Source organism: Thalassophryne amazonica, chromosome 4, assembly GCF_902500255.1.
Source record: "Thalassophryne amazonica chromosome 4, fThaAma1.1, whole genome shotgun sequence".
NCBI lineage: Eukaryota > Metazoa > Chordata > Actinopteri > Batrachoidiformes > Batrachoididae > Thalassophryne > Thalassophryne amazonica.
The window spans coordinates 6,624,217-6,637,231 of NC_047106.1; positions in this window are offsets into that span (position 1 = coordinate 6,624,217).

The window sequence follows — 13,015 nt, forward strand, 5'->3', positions numbered from 1 at the left end:
AAAAGAATTTTGCGGTATGTCTGTTGTCACGGAGAGTGATGACGGACAGAAGGAAGATGGCAAGAAAGACTGAAAAGTTTAAGGACTCAAGAATCCGTGGGAATTGGCGCTGGCTTGAATTTAAAGTTGTCTTCATAAACACATCCGAAAGATAAAAGAAACGGGAAAAGCAAACTGCATCTTGTCCCATCAGGAAACATGGTAAGAATTTTTTTTTGTCCCTGGGAAATAAACATTGCCTCTGTTAAACAGGATTTCAATACAAGATTGTGTGACCTTTTTTATTATTAATGTACACTTTCTTTCATTGGAAAAAAGACATTGAGGCTTTGAATGGATTTACACAGGAATTACACAAAAATATAAGTGACTTTTATTAATGTAGACCTTTTTTCAATAGAAAAAAGACATTGAGGCTTTGAATAGATTTACAGGGAATTTACACAAGAATATAAGTGACGTTTGTACTACAAGGTATGTTATTGATATTTTACCATTATTTTCAAAACATTCTACAAGCTTCAGCTGTGATTTTTAAGGGCTTTAACAGATTTTACAGTCTTCATGAATTTTATGTAGTTTATTGTTCTGAGTTAATCCAAAATTTGGTTTACAATTAAAGGAAATCATTTCCAGGTCCTACTACCATATCATATCCTATTATGTTGATACATTGTTTTCTTCCAGGAGATGCTGAAAATGTATCATTAGATACCAAATTAATTTGGTTTCTGGGGTTTGCGCCTCCCAGACCTCCTGCAAATTTTCCTTGAATTTCACAATGTTCATTCACAGCTCTGTTGCATGCATTTTGGTTCCATTTAGCATGCAAATTTTGTTCCACTTGTTTTATGCCATTGGACACTGCCAAGTTCTCACACTAGAGGTAACGGCGCTTCCCTTTAAAAGAAACAGCAGCCCAACACAGTGCCCAGACGCACTGGGTAAGGGACAGGCGGACTGGATGCCCTGAGGGGGCTCAAGAGCGAGTCAGGGGGGTCCTGAGAAAGCAGTGTCTTGCCAGACGCAAAGCCGTACAAGCGGGTTGGCCTGCCCAGTTCGGGGCTTGTGGGGGGCCATGGTGAACAGCAGGCCCCAATGATGACACCTAGGTGAGACGGGCCACCTCTGTCTCATTACTAGGACCGGAAAAGGCAAAGTCCATTTCCTCTGTTTATAAATTAATAAAAATATCAAATGACAAGGACCTATTTTACACATTATACTAAAACACAAATAATGAATGCTTTTTCATTCATTCCATGGAAAGATATTCATTTAGTGAATGTTGAAATGTTCCATTCAATGAGGCTATGTCTTGTTTGTGGTGTCTCACAGAGAGAAACCAGGAGGGGGGCCTCAGCCCTGTAAAAAAATCTGGATCCGCCCCTGGTTCTGAAGGAGTATCAGAGATGAATAGCAGATCAATCAATCAATCAACTTTTTTCTTATATAGCGCCAAATCACAACAAACAGTTGCCCCAAAACAGGTGTATATTATACGAGCTGCAATAAAGTTGTGTTGTTCCAACTACAAGTCTTTTGTTCCTGGAGAAACCACAACAACCCACTGTTAAACACAACAGTATTTTTTGGCATTGAAACCAGAATGGCCAATGTTCAAAGCTTCCATTGCTGAAGCTGCAGCGGGGAGCTGTGGCCTGAGGGTCTTAGGTGCTTCAAGGGGCAGCAACCCTCGAACACCATGGTGGACACTGGTGGTCAGGGAAGCCATCCGACTGAAAAAGGAGTCCTTCCGGGATACTCCAGACGCAAGTTGCTAGATACTGACAGGCCCGAAGGGCGGCAGTCTCTGCTTTGGGGGAGGCAAATCAGCGGGTGTGGGAGGGTTAGGAGCAACCAGGAGAAGAAATGTCGGACAGGCACCAATGTGCTCTCTGGCGGACGCAAGGCACCGCAGGAGGGGAAAACAGTGAACCATCAAGCTGTCTACAGTAAGTGTTGGGACTCTGTTGACCTCAACTGAGGCAAGGGTTGGTTAGGATTACTTTGAAATGTAATCCAAAAGTAATCAGATTACAAGTAATCCAAATGTATGGACATACATACATGTAATCCACATGGTATTCTTCAAAGTAATCCACCTAACCTTGCAACTGAGTAGGTATTCCACCACTAAAGGGGATATCATCAACTACTTAGCCTCCCTGGTAAGTCTAGTCCAGGGTACTGGAAAGGGAGGGTTCAGCTGATAGTTGACCACTGATTGAAGAGGAACATTGTGGGTTCTGTCCTGGTTGTGGAACGAACCAACCAGCTCTTCACTCTCACAAGGATCCTGGAGGGTGCCTGGGAGTAGCCCATCCAGTCTACATGGTTTTTTTGGACTTGGAGAAGGTGTATGATCGGGTACCCCGGGAGATACTGTGGAGGTGCTGCAGGGGTATGGAGTGAGGGTGTCCTTCTCAGGCCATCCAACTTTTGTATCACAAAGCGGAGCTGTGTTCAGGTGCTCGGCAATAAGTCTGAGTCATTTCAGGTGGGGGTTGGCCTCTGCCAGGGCTGTGCCTTGGTTACCAATCCTGTTGTGATATTCATGGACAGGAATCGAGGCATAGTCGGGGGAGGAGGGTCTCCAGTTTGGTGGGTTCAAGGTTTCACCACTGCTTTTTGCAGATGATGTGGCTCCTGGCTTCATCGGCCTGTAAACCTCCAACACTCACTGGATCAGTTCACAGCTGAGTGTGAAGTGGCTGGGATGAGGATCAGCACCTCGAAATCTGAGGCACATGGTTCTCAGCAGGAAACTGATTGAATTGCCTACTCTGGGAAGGGAATGCAGTCTTGCCCTGAGTGAAGGAGTTCAAGTAGCTCAGGGTCTTGTTCACCGAGCGAGGGTAAAATGGAGCCTGAGATTGGCCAGAGAATTGGCACAGCAGGGTCAGTATTACATTCGCTCTGCTGTACTGTTGTGAGGAAAATGGAGCTGAACCAAAGGTGAAGCTCTTGATCTACTGGTCAATCTTGTTCCTACTCTCACCTATGGTCATGAGGGTTGGGGTCATGACCGAAAGAACTAGATCATGGGTACAAGCAGCCAAAATGGGCTTCCTTAGGAGGGTGGCTGGTGTCTCCCTTAGAGATAGGGTGAGAAGCTCGGTCATCTGTGGGGAGCTTGGAGTAGAGCCACTGCTCTTGGGAGGTGTTCCAGGCATGTCAGTCTGGGAGGGGACCCCGGACTAGGTGGAGAGATTATATCTCAAAACTGGTGTGAGAATGCCTTGGGATCCCCCAGTCCAGAGGTGGTCATGTGGCCTGCGAAAGGGAAGTCTGGGGTCCCCTGCTGGAGCAGTGTCTTCTGCGACCTGATCCCAGATAAACAGTTGAAGATGAGTGATGAGTGAGAGAGATATTCCACGGACAAGACGTAATGATGACGAGGCACCATTCAGTGAGTGTGGAGCACGGCAACTGTGGTTGGGCAGAGAACAGCCCCAGTTCAGACGAAGAATGCTTCATGGACTGTGAAGACCACTTGACACAATTCTTTTTCCTCCCGTGGAGCAGAATGGCAAAAGTTCACTTGATCTTGATTTTCCGTGTGAGTACAGACCGTGAAAGCGGGGCCTAGCGATCCTTCTGACTTTTTGGGTTTTAAGCAGGAGGTGTCAGAAAAGTTACCACAAGGATAACTGGCTTGTCACGACAAAGCTTTCATAGTGACATTACTTTTTGATCATTCAATGTCAACTCTTCCTATTATGAAGCAGAATTAACCAAGCCTTGGACTGTTCACTCGGACTGCTGCACAATTTGTGATGCCAGTGCATCCCACTTTGTCCCGTTGGACGCCACGCTATAAAAAAAATAATTTCATAGCCGATGATACATTTGCTCTCCAAATGTGGCTGATGACACCATTCTGTCATGTGGTGGAAAACACATTTGGAATATTGTCTCAAAGGTAATTATTTATAATATTTATATTGTAATGGATTAGTAAAACAGGTGCATTTTCATTCCTTCTCATGAATTAGATAAGATATTTGTAAAGTTATGTTTATTTAACCATTACAATTAGTCCCAACTGTAAAAATTATGTTTAACATGTCACTTATTCTCTTTTATAGTGTCCTCAGTGCTGTCAAAAAATACAATTTTGTTCTTCAGTATTGCTAATCTGAGCTCACATGTAATACAATGAAAAGAAAATGCAAGAATAAAAGAAAAAGTTTAATTTAAAATAGTTGACAAAATCTCAATGAAATAAGTAATTCAGTGGCTTTGTATATATTACAGTAAGAAACAGCTATACTGACTTAAAAAACTCTATGAAACACATTCAGTTTGTTTGAGTTGGATATACTGACTGAAATGCCTAAAAATTTAAGAGTTAAATTGATCTTAACTTTACATTTATTATTTGAGTTTATTTCATTGAATTAAATTAACATTTGCTAAACAAACTATATTTTCTGAAAAATACTAATTTGTTTGGTAAATTTCATTCAGAATATTTAGAAAGGACTCCTATACTTAATATTTTTACTTAGAATTACCAAGATCATCAAGTATATTTAGATTATTTCACAGCTTTTTAATTTACTCAATATTTTTGAGTGTAACAAATGTTTCAAAAAACTGAGTAGAGCAGAGTAAGTTTTTAGCATCGATAACAGCAGGATATGCCGTGGACCAAATGAGGGATCCCAAGATTTCTGAGGATGCTTGAAGTGATGAGTCATGCCCAAATTATAGAATAAGGTGCCACAAAAGTGTGGTTTTCATTTACTGTGCATGTGTACATAAATATGTATGTGTATGTGTGTGTGTGTGTGTGTGTGTGGGTGGTGCCACAGCTGATACATTGTATTTGTATACATGGTAGAACCAAAACAGAAATGTATTTATAATATGCAATTAAATTCCAAATCAACAATCAAAAATTTTGTTTCACAGGTTGTTTGCTTCCAATCTTTTAAAATATTTACTCGGTTTCATAAATTGGAATATTTATAATCAAAATTACCTTCCACACCTTCCTCTTTCTTATGTTCCTTGTGTGTATAGCTTCTAAAACAGATGTATAAAAATTTAAAGATTTGTGACAGTTAATGTAACAGGTGCTTTGAAGAACTTAAAGTGGTTGCATTTATATATACGAGTTTGGTGTGATTTTTTTGGGGATTTGTGTTGAAGCAAGAACTCATGACTACAGAGCAAAGAGAATATATTGATTTTTGTCTTCTAATATTTTGATGACACTGCTGTGTTATCTGACTTAAAAAATAGACCATTAGTCAACCTTTTAAAAAGATGTTTTAATTGGAAATTTGTTCCAAACTGTGATGAAAGCAAGGTAGCAATGTTTGAAGTGTAAGGCAAGAAACATTGCTTTGCAGAATGATGACAGAGGACAATCTTAATGGACTCTATGTATTTTTGTTGCAGTAGTAGTTGATGTCACAAACTCTTTTGGTGCAACTCAGACACATCTTCAGTGATGTATCCTGGGGTCATTGTGTGTTTCAGGTCTCTCAACATCATGCACCCTCGCCCAGGCGATCCAGCCAGGGTTGATCAGGCCCCGGCTTGTGTCTGAGTAGCTTTGCAGTGCACAGATCACCCCATTTGATCCACAGCCATCTTGACGCTTTTTCTGCTGCGTCAGTGATGTTTTTGATGGCTCTTCTGCTATGCGGTCCCTTCACTCCCAGCATCTTGAGTGCTCTGATGAGTGACTGGTCAACAAATCCTCTGCAACTGACCTCAATGGGATTGCATCGAGTCCTCCATCCCCTGCTTCAGCATTCGCCTGTCAACTCCTCATACTTGGCCCTATTCCTCTGAAAGGCCTCTTTCATCCGGTCTTCCCACGGAACAGTCAAGTCCAGCAGGACCACTTGCCTTACTGTTTGTGACACCAGGACGATGTCCGGCCTGAGTGCGGTCACTGCGATGATCCTTCTCTCTGGCAGAGTGGGAACAGTGGAGTGTCTTCCAGGCCCCAGTGGAAGAGGTTGGATGTGCTGGGGAGAACATTGTAGACCGACTGAACCAGGAACTTTATCTGGTGTGGTTCAGACTTCTACAGCTCTGTCCACGATATCTTCAGGTCTGCTACCTGCTCCCATCAGGACCATGTCCCCTGCTGCTGCATGGCTACTGTCCTACTGCAGTGGGCCTCCTCCACCCCTGCGCTGATCTCATCCTGGATAAGCTGGCCTCATTCCTTTCCATGGGCCTTGTTGTACCGGGGTCTTGGGTTGCTCCCAAGCCGTGCCTGCCCAGATGCCACTGCTCCCACCAGCTCCCTGTAGCACTGCCTTGATTCTGCCTGCTGAACTGTCTCATGAGCATTCTACTTCCTACCACTTCTTACTTCAGTGCCAGCTGAGGACACTTTGATGTCACTGGAGTGTCTGTACAGTAGCACCTCTCTTGCTCGGGTAACCATAAACTCCTCCGTTAAACTACTGAGAGGCAGTTTCAGCAGTTTGATCTTGCCTGGAACATGGTGTCTGTCAAACGAGGTTTTCACCAGTTTGTGCAGGATAGACCCATAGGTATTGGCAAGATCGAGCCAGAGAACTGTAAGGTCTCCTTTGCCTTCACGTGCCTCCCGGACCAGCTGTGTGACAACCCCTGTATGCTCAATGCATCCTGGCACTTTCAGGACTTCTCCCTTCTGCACAGAGGTGTCGATGTAAGCGTTCCTCACAAGGAACTCCATCATGCGTCGGGCAACAATACTAAAGAATATCTTGCCCTTGACACTGAGGAGTGAGATGACCCGGAACTGTCAATGGTACTTGAGCTCTCCTCCTTTGGAATCCAGACACTCTCTGCATGTCGCCACTGCTGTGCCACCTTCCCCCTTCTCCAGATTACCTTGAAAGTTTTCCAAAGTCATTTCAAGTGTCTGGGGCACCTCTTGTAGACAACATATGGCACTCCACTGGGGCCTGGTGCTGAGCTAGTTCTAGCAGCTTTGACAAATTCCTCAACTTCTTTCAAAGTTGGCTCCTTGATGTTAAATGCCGAGGTGGGTTCTGGTGGAGTTATCAATGCTCTGCAAGGCCCAAGGTCTTTTTTTCATGCACCATCACTATAGGTGGTGCTGAGGTATTTAACCTCATCTTCAGTGCAAGCAAGGTGGCCACTTCTTATCTGCACAAGGATCTTTTTTGTAAATCCAAACGGATTAGTAATGAAGGCCGCATGTTTCCTAGCTCGCTCCCATCCTTTCCTCCTATGCCACTAAGCCAGATGGACCGGCCTTTTCCTCCTCCTTTGCCTGCTTAAATTGCTGTCCGAGCCGTCTAAGTTCCCACCGAAGCTGGCTGATCTTCATCTCCCGTCGGTTTGGTTCTGCTAGACTTCTGGTTGGCTGCTGTTCCTTTGTGCCAAACCTTTCACCACCAATGCTGACGATCATTGCAGACATCATCCGCAACTTCTGGTCTGCATCCCCCTTTGCCGTGGCTTCCATGACTTGGTCCAGGTATTCATCAAACTGGAGTCACTCTCTCTGCTTGTTGGCAGAAGGCCGCTTGACCCAGAGGTGTTCTGAATGCTTGACCTGGGGTGGGGCTTGTAGAGCATGGAGGGACTGGGCACTGTAGGGTGACTTCGGGCAGGGCTCCTCCTGCATCTCACCAGGTACTAGACCTGTGCGTTGCTCCATCTACTTCCCCGTCAAGCATTTCATTTTAGTCAGGAAGATCTTGAGACGATGCAGATTCTTGCAGACTTTGTCACAAATGCATACTGCACTCGTCGTCATTTTTCCATTAGCATGGGTCATTGCCCGTATTTCCATCCTGTTGGGGTGCTCATCCTCCACCCCTCTGGGGCACCCCTGGGGGTATGATCCATTGGCGTTTTCTGTAGCTTGTTTATGGATGTGCCCTCACGGAAGCTGCAACTTGGGTTGCTGGCCCTCGCTGCCCTGGTTCCTGTCCTTCTAGTTGCCAGCTGTCTCTCCAGCAGTCACCATACTCTTCACGGTTGTCATCCGGCCTTTCCCGGAAGTCAATGGCTTTGCCAGATCAAATGGTTTTCACAAATACTTTTGGTGCATCTCAGACACATCTTCAGTGATGTATTCTGGGATCATTGGGTGTTTTGGGTCTCTCAACATTATATCGAGTACAAATAGAATTCCCACACTGTATCAGTTGAGGCCTGGGTTAACCACAATCAACACCAGTGCTATGGCCCAACAGGGTGCAAGCCAAAATTGGTCTACTGTTGGGTGATGAAGAAGAAGTGGAAGAGAACATGTCCAGAGACAGCAGGAGAAGAGGAAAACTAGAAAGGTGGAAGTGAGAGTCGGGACATTGAATGTTGGCAGTATGACTGGTCAAGGGAGAGAGCTGGCTGATATGGTAGAGAGGAGAAAGGCAGACATATTATGTGTGCAAGAGAGCATGGGGAAGAGAAGTAAGAGCAGGAGCATAGGCAATGGGTTCAAGTTATTGTATCATGGTGTGGATTAGAAGCAAAATGGTGTTGGGGTCATTTTAAACTCAGGAAGAATACGTTAAGAGTGTGTTGGAGGCTAAGCGAGCCTCTGACAGGGTGATGAGGGTGACGTTGGAAACTGAAGGAGTGATGATGAATATCACCAGTGCATATACCCTGCAGGTAGGTTGTGAGATGAAGATGAAAGAAGATTTCTGGAGTAAGTTAGATGGGGTGGTAGAGACTGAACACAAGCATAAAAGAGTGGTAATAGGAGCGAGATTCAATGGCCATGTTGGTGAAGGGAACAGAGGTGATGAGGAAGTAATGGGTAGATATGGTATCAAGGATAGGAATGTGAGAGGGCAGATGGTAGTTGATTTTGCAAAAAGGATGGAAATGGCTGTGTTGATTACCTACTTTAAGAAAAGGGAGGAGCACAGGGTAACATAAGAGTGGAAGAAGGTACACCCAGGTGGACTACATTCTTTGTAGGAGATGCAAGAAAAAAAAATGGAGACTGTAAGGCTGTGGCAGGAAAGAGTACAGCGAGACAGCATCAGATGGTGTTTTGCAGGATCACTTTAGAGGTGAAGAAGACACTGAGAGCTCAACAAATGATCAGATGGTGGAAGCTGAAGGAGGAAGACTGTTGTGTGAAATTCAGTGAACAGGTATAGGGATAGTCGAAGAGATGAAGAAAGTAGACAGGAGTACAAGGAGACACAGCGTAAGGGTTTTTCCTAATGGCAAAAGTGAAGGAAAAGGCATATTCCAAGCTGTAGAAGATGTTGAACAATAAGGAAGGAGAAAAGGACTTGTTCAAATTGGCCAGACAAAAAGGCCGAGCTGGAAAGGATGCGCGGATGCTTAGGGTGGTAAAAGATGCAGATGGCAATGTGCTGACAAGCGAGGAGGGTGTGTTGAGAAGGTGAAGGGAATATTTTGAGGAGCTGATTAATGAAGAAAATGAGAGCGAGAAAAAGGCTGGATGATGTGGAAAAAGTAAATCAGGAAGTGCAAGATACTGAAGTTGACACCAGAAAGCTCTATTTTCTATTTTCATATAGTCAGATCTGACCACATGACCTTCTCCCATGCCTCCTCTCGATCATCCAGATGGTCACTGGTGAACTTCAGTCAGGCCTGAGCAGCGTGCCCTGTTGGATTTTAAACCATGATGGCATAAAATGGTGAATGGACAGCATTTATATAGCTTATTTCTATCTGCATCAGATGCTTAAAGTGCTTAAACTTCAATGCATCACATTCACCCCAATGTAAGCCTGCTGCCATGCAAGGCACCCACTACACACCAGGAGCAACTTGGGGATTAAGGACCTTGCACAGGGGCCCTTAGTGATTTTCTGGTCAGGCTGGGATTTGAACACAGGATCCTCTGGTCCAAAGCCCAGTGCTTAACCACGAGACCATCACCTCCCAGTAGTGTACTGTGTAGGCGTAGTGTGTTACTAATGTAATCTTTGCAACTGTGATCCCAGCTCTCTTCAGGTCATTGACTAAGTCCTCCTGTGTAGGCCTCGGCTTTCTCAGAATCATCCTTACCCCATGGGGTGAGCTCATGCATGGAGGTCCAGACATAGGAAGATTGCCAGTCATCTTACAACCCCAATTCCAATGAAGTTGAGACATTGTGTGACAAGTAAATAAAAACAGAATACAATGATTTGCGCATCCTCTTCAAACTATATTCAATTGAATACAACCACAAAGACAAGATATTTAATGTTCAAACTGATAGACTTTTTTGTTTTTGTGTAAATATTTGCTCACTGAAATGGATGCCTGCAACACATTTCAAAAAAGTTGGGAAAGTGGCAACAAAAGACTGGGAAAGTTGATGAATGCTCAAAAACACCTGTTTGGAACATTCCACAGATGAACAGGTTAATTGGAAACAGGTGAGTGTCATGATTGGGTATAAAAGGAGCATCCCCAAAAGGCTCAACCATTCACAAGCAAAGATGGGGTGAGAATCACCACTTTTGAACAACTGTATGAAAAAACAGTCCAACAGTTTAAGAACAATGTTTCTCAGCATTCAATTGCAAGGAATTTAGGGATTCCATCATCTACAGTCCATCATATAATCAGAAGATTCAGAGAATCTGGAAAACTTTCTAAACATAAGCGGCAAGGCCAAAAAACCAACAATAAATGCCAGTGACCTTCGATGCCTCAGGTGGCACTGCATTAAAAACCATCATCATTGTGTAAAGGATCTTACCGCGTGGGCTTAGGAACACTTCAGAAAACCATTGTCAGTTAACACAGTTCATCGGTACATCTACAAGTGCAAGTTAAAACTCTACCATGCAAAGTGAAAGCCATACATCAACAACATCCAGAAACACTGCCGCCTTCTCTGGGCCCGAGCTCATTTGAAATGGACAGAGGCAAAGTGGAAAAGTGTGCTGTGGTCTGATGAGTCCACATTTCAAATTGTTTTTGGAAATCATGGACATCATGTCCTCTGGACAAAAGAGGAAATGACCATCCAGATTTTTACCAGCGCAAAGTTCACAAGCAAGCATCTGTGATGGTATGGGGTTGTGTTCATGCCCATGGCATGGACAACTTACACATCTGTGATGGAACCATCAATGCTGGAAGGTACATCCAGGTTTTGGAGCAACACATGCTGCCATCCAAGCAACGTCTTTTTCAGGGACATCCCTGCTTATTTCAGCAAGACAATGCCAAGCCACATTCTGCATGTGTTACAACAGTGTGGCTTTGCAGTAAAAGAGTACGGGTACTAGACTGGCCTGCCTGCAGTCCAGACCTGTCACCCATTGAAAATGTGTGGCGCATCATGAAGCGCAAAATACGAGGTCTATTAGAAAAGTATCCGACCTTACTATTTTTTTCAAAAACCATATGGATTTGAATCACATGTGATTACATCAGACATGCTTAAACCCTCGTGGGCATGCGAGAGTTTTTTCACGCCTGTCGGTTATGTCATTCGCCTGTGGGCAGTCTTTGAGTGAGGAGTCGCCCACCCTCTCGTCGTTTTTTTCATTGTTTAGGAATGGCTCAGAGACTGCTGCTTTGTTTGATCAAAATTTTTTCAAAAACTGTAAGGCACAACTGAGTGGACACCATTCGATAAATTCAGCTGGTTTTCGGTAAAAATTTTAACGGCTGAGAGATTTTGGTCTGGTAGTGTCGCCGTAAGGACGGCCCACGGCGCCTGACGGCGATCTGCGCTTCGAGGCGGCAGCGTCTCGCCGTTTCAAGTTGAAAACGTCCACATTTCAGGCTCTGTTGGCCCAGTAAGTCATCAGAGAACAGAGAACTTTCAGAAAAAGTCGGCATGAGGAGTTTATTCGGACATTCCATTGTTAACGGACATTTTGTAATGAAAGAACGTGCGGGCAGAGTCACATGTCGGGCCGGACCCGACCGCGGGGGGTCGCGACAGGAAAAACACCTCCGTTGGAAACCTTAACGGGCAAGTTGGAACAAGCCCAAGCTGTTAAACAATTTCTCAGTTACTCACTTGTTGAAAGCCATCAAAAGCCGCCTGAATTTTACAAATGGTTTTCAACACGGAGGTGTTTTTCCTGTCGCGGCGCACACAGATTCGCCGAGTCGTCACGGAAACGACTCGGCGAATTTGCGCGCACGTCTTTCATTACAAAATGTCCTTAAACAGTGGAATGTCCGCATAAAGTCCTCATGCCGGCCTCTTCTGAATCTTCTCTGTTCTCTCACGACGTCCTGGGTGAATTAAGCCTTAAATTAGGATGTTTTCAGGTCGAAACAGGCTGACGGCGGCGCCTGGAAGCACTGCGCGACGTCCCGCTCCGTGGGAAGTCCTTACACCGACAGAAACACCCCATAATCTCTCATCAGCCGTTAAACTTTTCACCGAAAACCATCTTAATTTCTCGAATAGTGTCCACTCGGATATTCCTCACAGGTCCAGAAAAAATTTGATAAAGCAACGCGCGCCGTCTTGAGCAGCGTGTGAAACAAAGGAATTCAGCCGAGAGGGCGGGACCACATCTCACTCAAGGCCTGCCCACAGGGAAATGACGTCACCGACACGCGTGAAAAAACTCACGCATGCGCACAAGGGTTCAAGCATGATTGGTGTAATCACACGTCATTCAAATCCATATAGTTAAAAAAAAAAATAAAAGGGTCGGTTTATTATCTAATAGACCTCGTACGACAACGGAACCCCAGACTGTTGAACAACTGAAGTCATACATCAAGCAAGAATGGGAAAGAATTCCACCTACAAAGCTTCAACAATTAGTGTCCTCAGTTCCGAAACGCTTATTGAGTGTTGTTAGAAGGAAAGGTGATGTAACACAGTGGTAAACATACAACTGTCCCAGCTTTTTTGAAACGTGTTGCAGGTATCCATTTCAAAATGAGCAAATATTTGCATAAAAACAATAAAGTTTATCAGTTTGAACATTAAATATCTTGCCTTTGTGGTGTATTCAATTGAATATAGAATCAGTGTATGGAAATCAGTGTATTCTGTTTTTATTTACATTTTACACAACATTCCAACTTCATTGGAATTGGGGTTGTATGTTTCTTCCAT